The sequence below is a fragment of the Caloenas nicobarica genome, chromosome 7, assembly GCF_036013445.1.
Source record: "Caloenas nicobarica isolate bCalNic1 chromosome 7, bCalNic1.hap1, whole genome shotgun sequence".
In the NCBI taxonomy this organism is placed as follows: Eukaryota; Metazoa; Chordata; class Aves; order Columbiformes; family Columbidae; genus Caloenas; species Caloenas nicobarica.
The window spans coordinates 36266990-36276864 of record NC_088251.1 but is presented as its reverse complement, the minus strand read 5'-3'; the positions used below and the strand labels follow the sequence as shown (position 1 = coordinate 36276864).

The following is a 9875-nucleotide window of genomic DNA, read 5'->3' as shown; positions in this document are numbered from 1 at the left end:
CTGAAGGGAGTGGAGCATCTCCCGTGTGAGGAAAGGCTGAGGAGCTGGGGCTCTTGAGCTGGAGAAGAGGAGACTGAGGGGTGACTCGTTCATGGTTATAAATATATAAAGGGTGGGTGTCAGGAGGATGGAGCCAGGCTCTTCTCGGTGACAACCAATGATAGGACAAGGGGTAAAGGGTTCAAACTGGAACACAGGAGGTTCCGCTTAAATTTGAGAAGAAACTTCTTCCCAGTGAGGGTAACAGAACACTGGAACAGGCTGCCCAGGGAGGTTGTGGAGTCTCCTTCTCTGCAGACATCCCAACCCGCCTGGACACCTTCCTGCGTAACCTCATCTGGGTGTTCCTGCTCCGGCGGGGGGATTGGGCTGGATGATCTTTTGAGGTCTCTTCCAATTTCTGACATTCTGTGATTCTGTGACCCTGTGACAACTATAGATCCAGGACAACTGTAGACGCCCCTGGGAGCCTCCCGGAGGCCCCGCCCCTCCCGCCCATAGGCCCCGCCCCTCCCGCCCATAGGCCCCGCCCCACTCCCCGCCCCAGACCCCGCCCCACTCCCCGCCCCAGACCCCGCCCCCGTCCTAAACCACGCCCTCCGCCCCTAGACCACGCCCCTCCCGCCTCAGGCCCCGCCCCTTCCCGTCCTCCCACAGCCCGCGGAAGCGCGGCCGGGGCCTGGGCTCCCTCAGGCGGGGCCGGCGCCGGGGCCGGGCCGAGCTGAGGTGAGCGCGGCCGGGAGAGGCGGAATGGAACAGAACAGCTCAGGGCGGGGGCGGGGGGGGCACAACCGGGCGCGCTCCCTCCGCTCGGGCCGGCCCTTCCCTTCCCCTCCCCGGCGGGAGCGGGCTGAAAGGCGCAGGCCCTGAGGCTGAGGAGAGTCCCTCTTGTGGTGCCTGGGCCTGCAAGGAGCGTTTTGGGGTCGAGTCGCTGCTCCCCGGGCTTGGTTTATGATTGCCTGTGGCGTTACCGGGGCTGGGGGAGTTACCGCTGTGTGTCACAGCAAACGTCGGAGCGTTTTTTCTTAATAGCGGCTTGTTAAACAGCTTTAACTTCACTGAACGGCCCAACTGCGCGTAACGCGCGGTTTGTCTTTGGAAAAAGGGTGAATTTGGGTTGATAAATTGCTGAGGGTATGGAGAGGCCTGATCCTTATCGTGACAGGACTGAGGAATACCGCGTTTGCCTTTGGTTTAACGAGCTGCGCGGGAAAGACAGTAAATCCGAATGTGTTTAGTGGGATCTGTTGACTGGTAGTGGGGGGTCAAACAAGGCAGGATTTTTTGAGGCTTTTTCCTCTAGAAACACACCTGCCAGCTCAAACTTGGATTAAAGGCCTGGCTAGTTTTCTTTTAATCAGTTGCATGACCATTTTTTTCCCCCTCCTGGCTTTATTTGATGGGCAGTCTGAGGTGCGAGCAGTAAAATGCAGAGCGTGCCTGCCAGAAGGGAGGTTGTGCGCACCACAGAGTTATAATATTTTATTATGTTTCCTTCTTGTTTTTAGAACGCAGCCCTGCAACTGCGGAGAAATAATCCCTTGTTCCTGACCCACAAGCCGAGGGTGAACACGTTTGTGCTACAGGTAAGGGTGGCGTTGCTGCCTGCTGGGCAATGCAACTTGCAGCATGCTGCTCTTAGGTACCTTTAACTCTCCCGAACTAATAATCTGTCTGATATTTACCCTTAAATCCGCCCTGCTTGGAATTACGCTTGTTCTGAAGTGTTCACCCAGAATTTTTCCTAAAGCTGTGGGAAAACAGGTTGCCTTTCTGCAGTGTGAGAAGTTGTGTTGACGTTTCTTTTGGAAGGAGGAGGGAAGCAGGTGTGGGAGTGAGCTGTGGGGAAAGTCCGCTGCCTGGAGCTTCCCGTCAACCCAGCATCAGTTGCACCAATTTCATTATATGTCCAAAAAACCACCCAAACCCAATACAACTCACTATTTTTATGCATTCAGTAAAAACTTATTTGAACATAAGGAGGTGTCTTGAAAAAAACAAAAAACCAACCACGCAACCAAAACTAATTGAAGACGCTTAAACTGTGTACATTTGTGCATTTGGAGCAGCAAAGCGTTTCGTGGCCAGCCTTGAGGTACGAGGTGAATGTGTTTTAGCATCATTGCTGCCCACTTTTCTGGGACCCTGGAGGAGGTCGTGGTGGGCACCAGTTTTGGGCAGCAGCTTCTTTAACCAATATAGGTGCTGCTAGAAGAGAGCATGGGGGGTCCTGTGGCTTATAGCCATCCTCTTAAAGTTTCCAGTATTCAGTAGTACGTAAGGAAAAGTATCACGTGCATATCTTAAGCTCATGTAACCCCTGTTCTTTGTTTACTTACTGAAATGGCCTGTTCTCTAAATGACCCATTTTCTGCGGAAGCTTTTATGATATGCATTATGCTTTCTGAACTAAAGAAGTTTGAAATTTCATGCTCTGGAGGAAAAGGAATGGTGTGACCTGCTTACATCATTAATGTTTGCTTACTGGGGGCTCCCTGGGGCTCCCTGTGCCTTTTTGGTCCTTGTGTAACTTCTATCTGTGGGTTCATGTTGTGCCTCTTGGGCTGAGAAGTGAAGTTCCCGGGTAACCTCATGATAGCGTTTTCAGAGAGAGATGGTGCTGTTTTCCTCGGGCAGTTTAACAGGACAAACTGCAAGACTTGCAAATCATTTGAAGTCTCAGAAGGGCTTTGAAGCAGTTTCCCTTGAGCGTTACATTTTTCAGGTGATATTTGAAGGAGTCATCAGCTGCCTTTAGTTCTAGAATGTGGAAACGACCGTTTTTGCATTTCTTGAGGAAAATAAATTCTGTAGCAATCATGTTGGGTTTATTATAAAAACGCCTTGCCGTGTGCTGTTCCTTTTGCTGCAATAACATTTCTTCAAATGGATTGAGCTGGGGTGTAGAAATACTTGTTTTATTCTTCCCCAGTTTCCAGTGGCCTTGCTGGTGCACAGTATTTTAACACAGTGCAGTTCAGTAGGAATGAGGATGCTTGTGAACAACAATAGAAAAAACATAGTTGTTAATTACTTCCTGCTGGGACATTGCAGAGGTGTTGGTGAAAAAATATTTTGGTGTAAGTGTGACTTTGGGTCTGGTGATGCTGTTTGAGATCATTCAGTAGGAAACAGTTACCCAGGGTTGTTGAGATTTGTAGCCATCGTTCTATGCCTTTAAGAAGAATATTTTGACTTTTTTAAAAGCAGAGGAGTTTTGAGAAATATGTGTTGCAAGTGACATGGCTATCTCTTAATGAGGAGGTGTATTTGACACGCTTAGTAAGAAATGCAAGGACTCTCAGCAAAATCTGAGTTGAAATGTACTATGTCTGCCTAAGCACATACCATCTGAAAGTGTTTGCAGGCCTGCCCCTTAGCGAAAAATTTAAGATACTATAAAATAGAAAAAATATACGTCTTGACTGTTCGGATCATGCATTGTTTCACTGCGGCTTCTGTAGCATTATCCGAGAAGTCCTTGGCTAGTAAATTCTGGGTCGTCTTTGCCCGGTACCTGGGAATTTTGAGTAGCCACATGTGTGGGGATACACAGCCAAAGGCAGGCCAGCAACTTGTCGTGGCTTATAATAGCCCTGAATGTGTGTCCTTAAATGCTTTGCGTGAACAGCCTCTGATTCATTACGTGGTTTCCCTTCTGTCCCTACAACCTGGGACGGCTTGTCACCCTTCCTCAACCCACTACAAAACAAATCAGTGACTTAAAATAAACAACTAGAAAATGATTACTTTAAATAGAGAACAGTTGGCTTCTGTAGGGTGGGGTTTTTACTTCTGATTCTCCAGGGTCTCTCAAGCTCAAATTCTTGAGTTTTTCTGTTACTGTTGGAGTTCATAGCTCTTCGAAGTGAAACCCAAGATCCTCATGCAGACAGCAAGAAAGAAGGTCATGATTTGAGATGACCAACGTTGCCGCTGACCTGCGCTTGAAACGCGAGAGCTGTGAATCTGCAGCTTCGTGATTCGTAGTGTGTCAGTCTGCGATGCAGACAAAGCCTCTCTACAACAACGTGGGAATCGGACTCGGTATCTGTATAGACTAGTTGTGTTATGTACCACCACTTTAACATCTGTGTTTTCATTAGTTCGATGTAAACTTTCCATCTCTGGCATCTTTGCTTCAAGAGCTAGGAGAGTAGTTGTATTTTTTTTTCTTCGCTAAAATCATAGCTATGGTACAAACACAAGGAAGATCTGCAAGAACTGCTGCGTGCCTTATGCCAGTCGGTGTTAAAAAATACAGGAAGATTGTCGCTGTACTGGATGGTCTGTGTGTGTGTGTGCACCAGGTTTGCCGTCCCTTGGAGCTGCCCAGGAGTTTGCCCCCCTCTAGCACTGATATGAGGAGGTGGCTTTTGTTTTCTTTTTTTTAGCACTTCTTCTTACAATCTTGTCACTGTCTTTCATTGTGTGCTTTTAAGGTTGCAGTTTCCATTAACATAATCTCCTTTTTTTTCTCTTGGCGGAAGTTTTGGTGGACTGCAAAGTTGAAACAACTCCGTCCGCTGGTGGATGTTTTGCTTTTTGGTTTCATGGCCGTGGGGAGGGAGGTGGTGGGTGGTAGCAACTGAGCCCTGTGGCTTATCTGGCCCTCTGCTTGGTGGGACATTTGCTTCACAGCAGCACGTGAGCACACGTGTGCAATCTGCTCAGCCACCTTGGATGGGGCCAAGGATTTATTGTTGGCTTGATTATGCTGAAAGTGAGCTCCTGGGCTCATGTTCTAAAACCACAAGGTACTTGCCAGGCTTATCCATATTTTTTTCTCTCTGAAGTTCAAGCTAAACTAAAAGTGTTGCTGGAAAAGCAACTGCAGCGGTTCAGACTTGCTTTTCCTTTTTTAGGGGGAACCAGCACTCTTCTCTTCCCAAGAAATCGCCATCCGGTAGATGAAATGCAGATGCTGTAACTTTTTTGTTTGTTTCAGTAAGAATTTTATTTAAAATTTCTTAGGATGTATGCCATCAAAGTATGGCTCTTTGGGCAGGAGAGGCATTTTCTAAAGAAGCAAGTGGCTGTGACTGCGGCAGATGATGTTTCTGTTCAAAAGACAGAATGGGAAATGGGGAAATTACCATATGGTGATACTGAAATTCACATTCTCAGTGGGTTCACAAATGTTTTTCCTCCTTGTCGGAGAGAAAAAGAGTTACAGACTTCACCATGTCAAATTCTGGGATGATCTTCTGCTTTTCTACCTCGAAAAAGAAGTATTTCTGTTTCTAGAGCTGGGTGTGGATCTGCAGATAATTCAAGCCTGTTGAATAGTCACCTGCACAGCCTAGTGAGGCTTCTACTTTCTCCTCAGGCTACTTATATGTTTCTCTTCCAGGATTATTTTCTTGTGAAACACACGTTTATTCGTTAAGAATTTACACCAGTTTTCTTGAAGCCAAGGAAGCTGTAAACACCTCTTAAATCTGCTCTACTGCTCTGGGATTTTCTTAGTTTGTTCTTGTAAGGCAGACACTGGTAGATGGCTGTCACCTGGAGAAAGGGCAGGAACTTCAAGGAGGGTCTCTCCATTTGGTGTGAAACTTAGAAATTCTCAGGAGAATCACGTCCCATCGACACAGATTGTGCAAGGCAAGTTAAATCACTTGGGTCATTGAGCAGCTGTATTCCTGCTGGTCGTAATTTTCTACAGAAAAAAGAAGTGTTTTGTTTTCTACTCTTCTGACAAACCTTTTTTTCCTCAAATCAGTGTCATTTATTTTTTTCCTCCAGCTAAAATGCCTTTGCTCTGGTGTGCCTGCTCCTCTGACTGTTTGCGAAGACAGCCTGATTATTTGGGAATAGTGACTGCAAAAAGAAAATCTCACATTGGACTGATTAGGTGGAAGTAGCTCATGAACCAGGGTCATTATCCTTAGTAAGGGGTGAGATAAGGTTTTTGTTTGGTTTTTGTTTTTACAGCTCCGCTAGTTACTGACTGGCTTCTAGGGAGATGCTTCTAGGGAGTTTGTCAGTGCTGGGGTTTCCTGTAATATTTTCTAGGTAGAAAAGCCTAAGGAATAGTCTGCCTTTTGGAAGGAGGAGGGGAAAGGAAAACTTTAACAAGGAAAAAACAGCATTTAGCACTTATTTCTTTGGGAGGTTATATTTGCCCCTTAAAAACCTACCGTGCATTGCTGGAGGCTGGCTGAAGTAGCAAGTGAATATTTTATCCTCGCTGAAGGTGCTATTTTCTGTGCCGCTGCAGCAGACGTAACTGCTTTATTTTGTTTGAGTACACTTGTTTTTCCATTTGTTTCTCAAAAGCTGCAGTTTGTGGTGTCTGCATCAGCTTGTGAGTCCTCAAGCAACTCGGTGAGCGGGTCAGATGTGGGGTTGCTGTTGAGCTCGCCAAGTGATGCTGCTTCTGCATATTTAGTTGACACCAAAGTCTTTATCCTAAATAAACTTGAAATGTTTGAAAGTGCGCATGGGCAAAGATGGTTTTCAAGCAGTGAGAGCACAAATGTGGGTATGTGGAGCTTGAAAATGGGGTGGGGAGGGATTACTCCTACTGATAGTAACTGAGAAACCTATATTTCCCTTGTTTTAAATACAGCTGGTAGTAAGGATGCTTGTATTAAGTTGAAGAGAAGAACACCTATGTGTAGAAGTGGTAGTTTAACAAATTGGATTCCAACTAGCCACGATTTTGCTGTTTTATGTTCACATTATGTCTTACGAAGCTAAACGGATCAATTTGGCAGAATAAAGCAACTCCTGAGATGAGGATGGCATAAATAATGGAGTCTTAATGGACATAATCCTGGTAAATCGTTACACTAAATAAGCCGTGTTAATGGCGAGGTGATCGCAGAATACCAAAACATGTTGGTAGTGCAATATTAGATGGGATTTTTAAGGACGTTATGAAATGCAATAGCGTGGCTTTAGTAAAGCTGCATTTGGAGCAGAATGCAGGTGAATATGAAGTCTTGGCTATTTGAGGGACGGCACTGATTGTCCCCAGGGGGAGGGCGGGCGATGGTCGGGTCTGTAGTTACAGAGCGGCGGTGTGGGAAGTGTGAATTTTTCAGGGCTCAGTATTTTAGGAAGAGGTGAACCCTTACTGCAGTGACAGCTAGAAAGAAATTGCCAGCCTATGGCTTAGGTTTCTGCTAAAGACCTGACAGCGTGTTATGGATTGATGCTTGATAGACTCTCGATCAACTTGAGTTGTGCTCCAAAACAAATGTGGTTCCCCTCTCCGGCGAAATTAATGTGATCAAATATTGCCCTTATCTCATACCTGAGAAGAAATTACTTTTGCTGCTAGATTTCATTTTCATTCTCGAAACTGATTTATGTGTCTTGGTAAGCTGATAACTTCAGTAATGTGAGTAATCCTTTATCTGAAAATTGCACTGGGTAAGGTGAAAATTTGGAGTTAGAGGAGGGAAGAAGAGCAGGAGCGGTTCGGTCTCTCTTGGGGATGGAGAAGGAGCGGATCCAGGTGCCTCGGTAGCTGGAATTCACCTCCTGGCACCCTTTCTATGAATTACCCGTGTACAAATCTCTCTTGCTGGTTTGTAAATGGAAAATATGGAGAACCGGGGGGAAGAGAAGTCAAAATTAGTAATTTAATCTTGGTGGAGGCAGGTTTGATGCTGGGAGGTGTTTTGTTCCCCCCGGTTTATGTATTTTACGTTACTTTAAGTATCTCTATATTAGTGTTGATGGTGAAACCCCTCTCCCGATTGCTTTGCCCTTTCCCTTGTGTCCTGACTTTTCCTTCCCACTGGATTTATTTGTTGTATTTTCTTCCCTGCTTGCAATTTTTCCTTCCCCTCTTCCCAACAATCCTCTTGCACAGACAAGAGAGAGGAGGGCCGGGAGCCGAGGCCTCTGCTGCTCAACCTCCTCGAGCCGATGTTGATGTCGCTGCCTTGGGTGAGCGGGGTAAGGTGTGACTGACAGTCAGGGGCCGAGATGGAGACAGGTGAGGGATCTTCCTACAGCAGCTGCTGGATCAGGATGTCTTGGTGTGCTCTGGCCACAGCAAACTTTGCTTTTTGATAAAGAGACGGCTCCAGAAAGCTCTTTCTGTTCTTAGTGACTTGCTCCCTGCCAGTCCCTGCCAGTCTTTATGCCCAAGCAATGCCTCATAAATGCAAATATTTTTTTTTAACGAGATCTCGCTACGTAAAAATATTTTTCATTTAAATTTACGATTAATATTCTGCACTAACGTGCAAGCTTACCATGTCCTAGTAAAATTGTTTAAATAAAAAGTGCCTGTGAAGCCATTTCTGATTAAAAATTAAACATCAGCTTATTCAGTTACTGTTCTCCCTCTCACGTGCTTGTGCCACCAAGCTCAGCTTCAACATCAAAAAGCTGCTTTAAGTGCGGTTCATCTTAAACAGAGACTGTTCTGGATTGCCAAAAAGGACTATAAAAACTTCAGTGCTGGAGGGTACCTGAGTGCAAAGAAATCCCTTCTCCCTGGGCTGGGCTACTTGGAGCCTTCAGTGTTCAAACCATCAGCTAATTGGGATACTGGAAAAACAGAAGCAAGTCTCTTTTTTCAGTATTTGAAAAATGGTGTAAGGGAGAGTTCTTACGTGCACTGAAAAATCCAGGGCTGGACTGTGGGTGCTCTGGATGTGGCAGGGGGGCGAAGCAGAGAGCCTGCCTGAATGTCCTTAGAAAAGAGGCTACTGGACAGAGGATTGTCGTTTGGGCAAATAAAATACCCACATCAAGGAAGAACGTATATGAAATAATTTTGCATTTCTTCTTTTAAAGCGATCGGGATGTCCTGGGTTTGAGCGACGCCCATTGTGTCTCGGAAGCGGCGCTTTCCTAATGGCTTTGTGGGTTTCCTGGATGTCAAAGATGCTAACGTGTTTGGCCTTAAATTACAAATAAACGAGGTTTTATGCTGTTCCATTTTGCAGCATGTTACTTGTAGAGCAGAGCCCTGATGGCAGCAAAAGCTGCTGCAGCAGCTGGGGCACAAAAATGGCTTAAACCACGGAGCTGGGGCACAAAAATGGCTTAAACCACGGAGCTGGGGCACAAAAACATGTTGCCAAAGGGGACAGAGGGAACCAAGATGGACTGTTGGATCCCTTTTGGCAGGGAGATTGGGACGAGGTGGATTTTTTGCCGTTTTCTTTAGTTTTTTAGTTGTTTGGGCTCTGAGGAGTGGGTTTTGCTGGGGCAGCTTATATTTAGTGGTGCAGCAGACAGCAAAACTTTGTTTAATAATCTTCAAGACTGTCCGTTGACTCTTCTGCTTATAAAAAACAATACCCATGTCTTGAGGCGCAAATGAAAGCAGACTTGTAATTCTTTTCTGGAAAAAAATAAATCTTTCTTTTGTCCAAGGATATTAATTTAACCCCTGAAAGTGACTGTAGATCTGTTCTGAGCAAGAACTTAAGATAGGACTGGCTTACCTCTTAGAAACAAAAGCATGACCTGCGGATTCCTTTTAGCAATATTGCTAGAGCATCATGATAACATTTATATTTGGTCTTTATTTTCAGTATTTTGGAGTTAAGTGTGGTTTTGTTTGTTTTGAATTCTTTTCCTCTGATTTTGTTGTATGTTGTAAAAAAAAAAAAAAATTAAAAAAATCACTTATTGCGTTACATTGTGCAAGAATCGAGGTTGCTCCTTGTAAGCTGTAATCACATCGGTTCTTGGGAGTCTTACACTTTATCTCAGTTTTATTCCTTATCCTACTGCATATCGCAGTGTTCAGTTTTTCATTGCTGCAGTTAGGGCAGGATACTTATTTTTAATCTTTTTTAAAAAGTGAGCACCAGCTTTCTCGAGTGATCTTGACTTAAATGCCTGGAGCTCTAAGGAAAACATACCAAATGCCATGGTGCTTCTGATTAAAAATAAAA

The 9875-nt window shown here is 45.2% G+C and overlaps 1 protein-coding gene across 2 annotated transcripts in view; it reads left to right on the top strand.

Moving 5' to 3' along the window:
- Positions 1-623: 623 nt before the first annotated feature.
- Positions 624-9875, top strand: part of MICU1 (mitochondrial calcium uptake 1) — a 99283-nt gene continuing 90031 nt past the window's right edge. For both annotated transcript variants that reach the window (XM_065639366.1, XM_065639365.1), the window contains exons 1-2: positions 624-726; positions 1509-1586. The gene's annotated coding sequence lies outside the window, so the exon portion shown is untranslated. The remainder of the gene's footprint in view (positions 727-1508; positions 1587-9875) is intronic.